This window comes from Podarcis vaucheri (genome assembly GCF_965113315.1).
Source record: "Podarcis vaucheri genome assembly, chromosome: 2".
Taxonomy (NCBI): domain Eukaryota; kingdom Metazoa; phylum Chordata; class Lepidosauria; order Squamata; family Lacertidae; genus Podarcis; species Podarcis vaucheri.
The window spans coordinates 22815938-22824885 of record NC_138760.1 but is presented as its reverse complement, the minus strand read 5'-3'; the positions used below and the strand labels follow the sequence as shown (position 1 = coordinate 22824885).

The 8948-nt window shown below is 47.4% G+C and overlaps 1 long non-coding RNA gene across 1 annotated transcript; it reads left to right on the top strand.

The window, feature by feature from the left end:
- Positions 1 to 2306: 2306 nt before the first annotated feature.
- LOC309526109 lies at positions 2307 to 8081 on the top strand. Its single transcript, XR_014216672.1, has 3 exons — positions 2307 to 2435; positions 4504 to 4611; positions 7816 to 8081. It is a non-coding gene; the product is annotated as an uncharacterized lncRNA (long non-coding RNA).
- Positions 8082 to 8948: the final 867 nt, after the last annotated feature.

The window sequence follows — 8948 nt, the reverse complement described above, 5'->3', positions numbered from 1 at the left end:
ATCAGATAAGAATGCACCTCTGAAGCAGGAAATGGTTTATCCACTGCACTTAAACATTTCCTGAGAGGACAGAGCTGTAGCATAAACCATGAACAATAACAGAGGAAAATGGTTTCTCTCTTCAGATACTGACGAGGGAATAACAGCATTGACCAAAAGCATGTTTAAAATAATGGATTTCTTTCCTAACTGGGGGTGCATATGTTTCTCTCCTTTCGATGGTGAAGGACTTGGCTTGAAAAACCACTTCTGAATGAGTGTGGTCTTCTGTTGCCACCTGCTGGTTTGAAACATGCCTTGCAGCTTGTACAGAGTTGATTTGTTCGACTTATATTTGCAACAGCTGATCCTTACTTGATTTTGCACCAGAAGAACAAAACCAGATGAAGACTGTACAAGACACAAATCTTCCCATCTTCTGCCTTGATAAGAGTATTTGCCTTCACCTTCACCTTCACCCTGGCCTGGGTCAGGGCTTTCGCGTTCACCATCACCTAGGCCCGTTCTTTCATCTTTGCCTTCGCCTTGGACTGGGCCTTTGTGTTCGCTTTCGTCTTTGTCCTGACCCGGGTATATAACTTTGCCTTGGCCCTGGCCTTTGCCTTCTCCCTGGCCCGGGCCTTCACTTTCACTTTCACCCTGACCCAGGCCTTTGCCTTTTCGCCGTTTGCTTTTTGCCTTTTGCCCTTTGCCCTTTGCCCTTTGCCCTTTGCCTTCTGCTTTCTGCCTTCTGCCTTCTGCCTTCTGCCTTTTTCCTTTTTCCTTTTGCCTTCACAAGGGCCTGAGATTTCGTCTTTGCCTGAGCCTGTGCCTTTTGCCTTTTGCCTTTTGCCTTTTGCCTTAAGTTAAGTCTACTGCAACTGGATTTCTTATGGACAGTGCCAATCCTAAAATTATTGGATTTGTGACCATAATACTCATTTGCATTCAGTAGCAGTAAAGCTCTGCTGAATGAAGTATTAATTTCTTCTGGTTTATTTTTGGGAATCCTGCAACGTGTTTAAGCTTTTACAGTGCTAACTATACACTGGAGTTCTGCTCTAGATCAATATTGAGTAGAATTCCATGACACAGGGGCCATGGTCATGCCATATGGGAGTTGTAGTCCATCACATCCAGAGAGCATCAGGTCAAAGAACGTTGTCCTATGCCATGAAACTGAGCCCCAGGCATAAGGGGACGGGATTAGCTCCCATCTCACCAACGCCCATGAGTAAACCATTCAGTGTCAATGGCTGCCACAGACAGTGATACGAGGAAAATGTAAGGGCAGCAAAAACTACCCTGATTTGATACTGCATGGTCTAGGTTGCATTAGGAGCAAGGCCCATGGTGGGGTGCAAAGTGCTCTATGACGCTGCCTCATACTGAGCCAGACCTCTGCTTAGTATTGTCTACACTGATGACAGTGTCCAAACCCTCCAAGTGTCCCTATTTTCCATGGGTGATCCCGGATTTACAGAAGCCACCCCACTTTTCCTTAGGACGTCCGTAATTTCAACAGAGAAACGTTGGGTGGCATGGTAGGAGGTCCCTATTTTCATTGGAGAACTGTTGGCGGGTATGGTAGGGCTGCCATATGTCCAGAATTTCCTGGACATATGGCAGTTGGAAACAGTGTCCAGGCAGAAATGTCTGGGAAGTCTAGATTTTCCTTAAGAAAAACCCAAAACTTCATGTTTGTTTGTGTTTTTGATGTTTTGCCCAAAATAAAGCACAACTTTTGTGTCCGGATTTTTCACTTTTTGAAATATGGCAACAAATTTTCTCTCTTTGAAATATGACGTCCCTATTTTCATCAGAGAACTGTTGGAGGGGACATCTCTATTTTCATCGGAGAAATATTGGAGGGTACGGACTAGGACATCCCTATTTTCATCAGATAAATGTTTGTGAGTGAGGTGTCTTACGTAAAGGTCTTTCTCAACTTTCCCTGAAGATGACAGAAAATGAATCTGGGATCTTCTCCATGCAATAAATATGCTCTTCCACTGAGCTACAGCCCCTCTTCTCTCTAATCCTAGACTACTCAGCTAGACTACTCAGCACCTCTGTGACATCTCTATCTGCCAAGGCTCATTGTGACATCATAGTATATGATTTGCCCTCCTGAAATGTTGACGGCATGGATCCATCAGCCACCTTATGCTTCTCCAGATTTTCGGAATAGGAACTCAAGCTTGCATAGAAAAGGGGTCAACTGAATGACATTCCTTATCAGAAAGCATAATAAAAAAAAGACTACCGTAATCACCTGACAACTTTCCTTCCCCCAGTTGCAGAAGGAATGGGAGAATGTGAGTGCTGAGTTATCCTGCAGGCCCTGAAGACTGAACAAGTTGCCCAGCCTACCTGTATGTTGCCCTGTGGAACAAATAGAGATTGAATGACTTCCCCAAGGTCATAGAGAAAAGCTTGTGGCGGAAACAGGACAGGTTTGCCAGAAGCCCCATTCTATTCTAGTATATAAGCCCTCTCATTTCCTTAAAATGCATCTATGATATTTCCCTGAACCTGCTTAATCCTTTCACTGTAAGCTGCTGAAGCTTTGCTTATATGAAGCAGGAGCCTGTTGCAATAATGCTTATGGCTGCTGCTGCTGCTGCTGCTGCAGGAATGAACTCTTGATTCTCAGTAGAGTTCCTGCGATTGGCATGAGTGTGGCTTTAGTATCACAGTTCCCACAGTGCCAGATCTGTGACCAAAAGAATCAGAGAGTCAGCAAGCTATCATGCCGAGTCTCAAGCAGAGCCCAGTGAGACATATTGTAGTAATATTCCCAAGCAATATGGCCAATAATCTGGGATGGTGGGAATTGTAGATGATGATGATGATGATGATGATGATGATGATATGCTACCCATCTGACTGGGTTTCCCTCAGCCAGTCTGGGTGGCTCTCAACAAAATATTGAAAACACAAAACAGCATCAACCATAAAAACTTCCCTAAACAGGGCTGGCTTCAGATGTCTTCCAAAAGTCAGGTAGTTGTTTATTTCCTTGGCATCTGATGGGAGGGCATTCCACAGAGCAGGTGCCACTACTGTGAAGGCCCTCTGCCGGGTTCCCTGTAACCTCACTTCTCACACAAGGCCCTCTGAGCTGGACCTCAGTATCCAGGCAGAACAATGGGGGTGGAGGCGCTCCTTCAGGTATACTGGGCCAAGGCCATTTAGGGCTTTAAAGGTCAGATGCCAGGGACTGTGCTGGGGAGGGCTGCACTGAGGAGGAATAGTGGGAGCCCCCCCCCCGCTCCTAATCTGGATCCTGAATCTTCCCAGGAGCAGGAGGACAGTATAGATTTGGAGCAGTGGTTTGCAGAGGGGCATAGTTCAGAAGGCAGAAGCTGGGAAATATTGGATGGGGAACAGCTAGGAGAAGAAACACTGAGAGAGAGAGGGTTAACAGATTCACGGTCTCTGGAAAGCATCCATCCACTCTCCCCAAGGTCAAAAAGAGCTGAGAAAATGGCAGAACAGAAAGCACACAAAGCACAGAGGGGACAGGCTCAGATTACAAGACGTAGAAGTGACATGGATTAATAAGGACGTAAGGGGTGGAACCCTTAATTGGGAGCACCACCATTTCTAGGAGATGGTTCTTTCTTCTCTCACTGTGATTATTAAAGTTCCTAACTGATAAGAAGACTCCCTTCCCTTTGTTCTGCTTATCTACTGCCACTGGGGAAGGAAACCAATTTCCTGAAGCCTGACACTGACACCAACACCAACACTTTGAATTGTGCTTGAAAACGTACAACACTTTGGTCCTCCTAGTTGAGACTATAAATGGTAACTGCACCTAACTTGTATATAGTGGAACACTGCGCAGAATTTTCAAAGGCTGCATTTCGTGGCACCTTGGCCACGATGTTCACATCTCCTTTTCCTGTATACCCATATTTGTGTGGGTATCTTTTTGTATATAATACCTTCTGGCTAAGGATAACATGTCGTGCATTTAATGGCGTGGGCTGTAGTCCAAGTACAGTTATGCCACAATAAATCTGTTTGTCTCCCTATGCCACACAATCCTTTGCTTCTTTTTTTGACTGCGCCAGACTAATACATCTAACCCCCTCTATAATGCGTCCCTTTTAAAATCAGTAGTCTTAAGCACCAATGTTCTTACAGTGCTGATAACAGACAACGGGAGACTGTCTGGCAGCTAATCCGATCCTATCCTTTACCTGTCTTGCTGAGCTATTGTCCTGCATATGGCACACCCAGACTGCTGACGTCTTTGCTTCTCTCCTTCCCTTCCTCTTCCCACTAAGCTTTGGTGGATTTCTTTCTCTATATCCTCCAGCTATTCTTAGCAGCCCCACTGCGATCTGCTGGCAAAAGCAGCTAAACCAATCAACCTGTCTTGTTAATGATGATGACTAACCACCACCACCCCAGTCAACACGGTGGGTTGGTGTGATCAGCTGGAATTGTTAACAGCCCAGTGCAACAGTTTTGAGAAGTTGTTTTTAGCGAGTTGTTTTGCTTCCTTGAAAGGTTGGGCCAGATCCCTGCACAGATATGAAACCAACAAGATCAAGTTTTGCAAACACACACAGGTCCCGCTTTCTGAGCACAATGCATTCCCAGGAAATCATTCCTTAGGTGAGTGTTCACATAACGAGTCAATGATTTCCATTGATTTCTATAGGGAAATTTATAATCTGTTCCCGACCGTGGAATATTGACCTCAAAATAACAAAAAGCAAAGGCAAAACAGGAAAACCCTCTGAAACTTTGTAAAAGGCAAACAATGAAAAGGGGATACTCTTTTGTTTGTCCACTTTCTCCCCCTCCCTCCCCACTCCCTCCCTCCATGGTTTCTTGCAAAATGGCTGCTGTGGACCACAAAAAGGTATGGCTTGTTTAAGGCCGCTTGTTTGTTTATAGTACTACACACACATTGGACAGGCCTGAATCATCCCTTTGAACCAGTAAATAAATCCAAAGTTGTGTTATCTCTGAATACAAGGCTGTGTGCATCAACAGTAGTTATTTCTCACAAAAGACTTCACTTCCAGTTATGACCACCAGATGGCCTATGAATAAAACCTTACCTGAAGTGCACATCCCTAAGTAAAGCAAATGGTTTTGAAATGGCATATATAACATTCGTTTTCAGCAGGTAAATTAGGTCTCAGACCACTCCCAGGGATCAGCTTGACTTAAGGAGGACTGCAAACAGCAGCGCCACCACTGTACAAGTATATGGGGAGATGTAATAATGAAAAAGCGGACCCCCTCAGTGTGGTCCTATGTGCAAAAAGTTTGAAGGCTACTGTTCCAAAGAAACTCAGAAGAGAACATGGTTAGCTTATCAATGAATGAGTGCTCTAGAACTGGTTTGACATTCTCCTTTTATGTGAGATTTTATAGCCACACAAGAGAATGGGGTTCTTCAAAGGGCTCGTCTACACTTCTACTCGTCTAGCCACCGCCCCCCTGCTTTTTTAAATCACCAAATCCAAGTAAATGTCAATCAGGTTTTCTGTGGATTGTTGTTTGCTCTGGTTCAGCAGCAAAGAACAGGTTTCGTCAGGGAAAGTGGAGGGAAACCTCTTATACCAATGCATGGTTACCAATGCTTCCCAGAAGTGTGGATGAAGCCTGATGCGTGTTGTTGTTTGATATGGATTTAATTGGGACTTTTTAGTCAGCATTGCTAAATGGCGTTGCTTTCATTCCATAATAGCATTTTTGGATTAAAAATTCAACGTACAGTGGTGCCCCGCAAGACGAACGCCTTGCAAGACGGAAAACCCGCTAGACGAAAGGGTTTTCCGTTTTGGAGGCACTTCGCAAAACGAATTTCCCTATGGGCTTCCTTCGCAAGACGAAAGCCCATAGGGAAATCTCCGGGACAGCGGGGAAGCGCAGCGCGTCTTCCCCACTGTCCTCGGACCTCCTCCGAAGGCTGGCGGTGGGGCGGAAAGCCCTTCTCCCCGCGCCAGCCTTCGGAAGGCTCCTCTGAAGGCTGGCGGTGGGGCGGAAAGCCCTTCTCCCCGCGCCAGCCTTCGGAAGGCTCCTCCGAAGGCTGGCGGTGGGGCGGAAAGCCCTTCTCCCCGTGCCAGCCTTCGGATGGCTGTCCTGAAGACGTGCGGTGGGAGGAGGGTTTTCCTTCCCACCGCCAACATTCAGAATGCTGTTCTGAATGTTGGCGGTGGGGAGGAAAAACCCTCCTCCCACCGCAAGCCCCAGGAACAGAGGAGAAGCCCCTTCCCCTCTGTTCCTGTACCTGTCCTGAAGGCTTGCGGTGGGGAGAAAAGCCCTTCTCCGCACCGCCAGCCTGGCAAGCGGTTTCCATAGGAACGCATTAATTGATTTTCAATGCATTCCTATGGGCAGGGGTCTGCAACCTTTAAGACAAAAAGAGCCACTTGGACCCGTTTCCGAAGAAAAAAACAACTGGGAGCCGCAAAACCATTGCGACATTTAAAACAAATATATCTCCGGAGCCGCGATCTGACAGCGGACATGAAGGTGACATCAGGATGGTGTGTGACTAATGCACGCACCGACCCCATGCGACGGCACAGCCAGTACAGCGCCCGCCACAGTGGGGAGTGTCGGGCGCACAATGCGCCTCCTCCCCTCACTAGTATCTGTCCCGGAGCCGCAGCAAAGGTGTAAAAGAGCCACATGCGGCTCCGGAGCCGCGGGTTGCAGACCCCTGCTATGGGAAACCGTGCTTCGCAAGACGAAAAACTCGCAAGAAGAAAAAACTTGCGGAACAAATTAATTTCGTCTTGCGAGGCACCACTGTATCAATAATAATAATTCTGCATGTATTTCTAGCTAGAAGCCAATGATTCCAATATGCATTTCATTCCTAGAGATGGGGGAGAAATTTGGTTCATGTTTCAACACAAGCCTACCAACTTTCTGAAACAATATTTGAACCACAGCAAAGCCAACCTTTAAAATTCGCACTTTTCTGAATTTTGCAATTCTGCTCTCCAGCTGCATAACAAATACAAATGTGATTGCACTAGGGCAGTGTTTCCCAAACGTTTTTGGGCAACGGCACACCTGTTTACCGGAAAAAAATCTCGCGGCACACCACCATTAAAGCCCTGCCCCGTGACGTCAGCGCGCAGCGTCACGCCGGGAGGGATGCACAAAAGTGAACGTTTTTTCCCTTCCCCTTGCCGGGGTGGGAGGAGGCAGCAGAGCGAGGGACTGAGGGACGGCGGCAGCTGAGGCGGCGGCGGCTGTTGTGGTGGTGGCGGCGATAGCGGGCGGAGGAGGAGCCGTCGCCGGGAGTTGCTGCTGCTGCTGTTGCTGCTGCTGCCCGGACATGCCGGCCTCCTCCTCCTCCGCTGTCTCGCGCTCCTCCCTTTTGCGCGCTCTGCCCCGCCGCTCGGCACCACCACCGCGGAGCCGCCCCCGGCTCGACGCGGATCCTCGCCGCCGCCGCCTCTCGCCGCCCGACTCACCCGCCTCCCTCCCACGGCACTAGTGTGCCGCGGAACACCGGTTGGGAAACACTGCACTAGGGCAGGCATAGGCAAACTCGGCCCTCCAGATGTTTTGGGACTACAACTCCCATCACTCCTAGCTAACAGGACCAGTGGCCAGGGATGAGGGGAGTTGTAGTCTCAAAACATCTGGAGGGCCGAGTTTGCCTATGCCTGCACTAGGGTAAAGGGTGCATAAAAAGGCATATGTTGGTGAAAATAGCATACAGAAAGCACTATATTTGGGGAAAATAGCCTAAATGTGTATATTAGGGGGGGGGGAATGAATACGAACACCTGTATATTGGAACAAATTGGTGAGTTTTCATGAGGACTTTTTTTTTTTAAAAAGGAACTTACGTGAAAATGTGGGGGAACTGCACTAAAGGTTGGAAAACCGAAAAGCTGAGAGAATCCAAACTTGTCAGATTCACCTATTTCTCCGCATTCCTTTGTCTGGTCTCTGAGAGGCTCTGATTAGAAGATTCGTGAATTAAATTGTATTCAGCACCAAACTAATGAGACACCCCACAAATAAGCCTTTGTGGAAGCAGGTCCCTCTGGAGGCCAATGGAGCACCTTTCACTGTGAGATGCATTGCTTGATGCTCAAACATTTCGTTTTCTGTCCTGAAACAACCTACGCCTAATGCTCAATTTCACTAAGTTCCTCTGACCCTGCCCTTGCACTGCAAAGAAGCTTATACTTACACCGGCTTCAGAGCCCCCTGATGACCTCTGGCAGAGACGAGGAAACGATTCTATGCAAACCACCCCAATTCTGTTATTTGCAGGCTGGGCACCAGCACCCAGCATGGTGGGGCAAATGCCAGGGCCCATGGGCACATAAGGGCAGCAGCCACAGCAGCTTCTTCTTCTTCTTTGGCGATCACTCGTAGCCGAGTAAGATCATCTTCCATAAAAACAGTTTTAACAGTGAGTCCGTAAGTGATTGTGGAGGCCAATTCTGGATCCACACATCCTTCCACAGTGGGAACATAAGTTTCCAGGTGGGAGTTGATCACGGTGAGGGTTGGCCAAGTGTGCCTTCTGCTTAGCACATTTCTCCCTTTCGCCCTGAGTTTGAGCATCTTCAAAGCCCATGACACCTTTGGTAAAGGCTGTTCTCCAATTGGAGTGCTTGCAGGCCAGTGTTTCCCAGTTGTCAGCGTTTATACTACATTTTTAAAGATTTGCCTTGAGAGAGTCTTTGAACCTATTTTGTTGACCACCAGCATTACGCTTTCCATTTTTAAGTTCGGAATAGAGTAGCCGCTTTGGAAGACGATAATCAGGCATCCACACAACATGACCAGTCCAATGAAGCTGACGTTGAAGAATCATTGCTTCAACACTGGTGATCTTTGCTTCTTCCAGTACACTGGCATTAGTTTGCCTGTCTTCCCAGGTGATGTGTAAAATCTTTCGGAGACACCGTTGATGGAATCATTCAAGGAGTTGGAGATGGCGTTTATAAGGGGTCCAA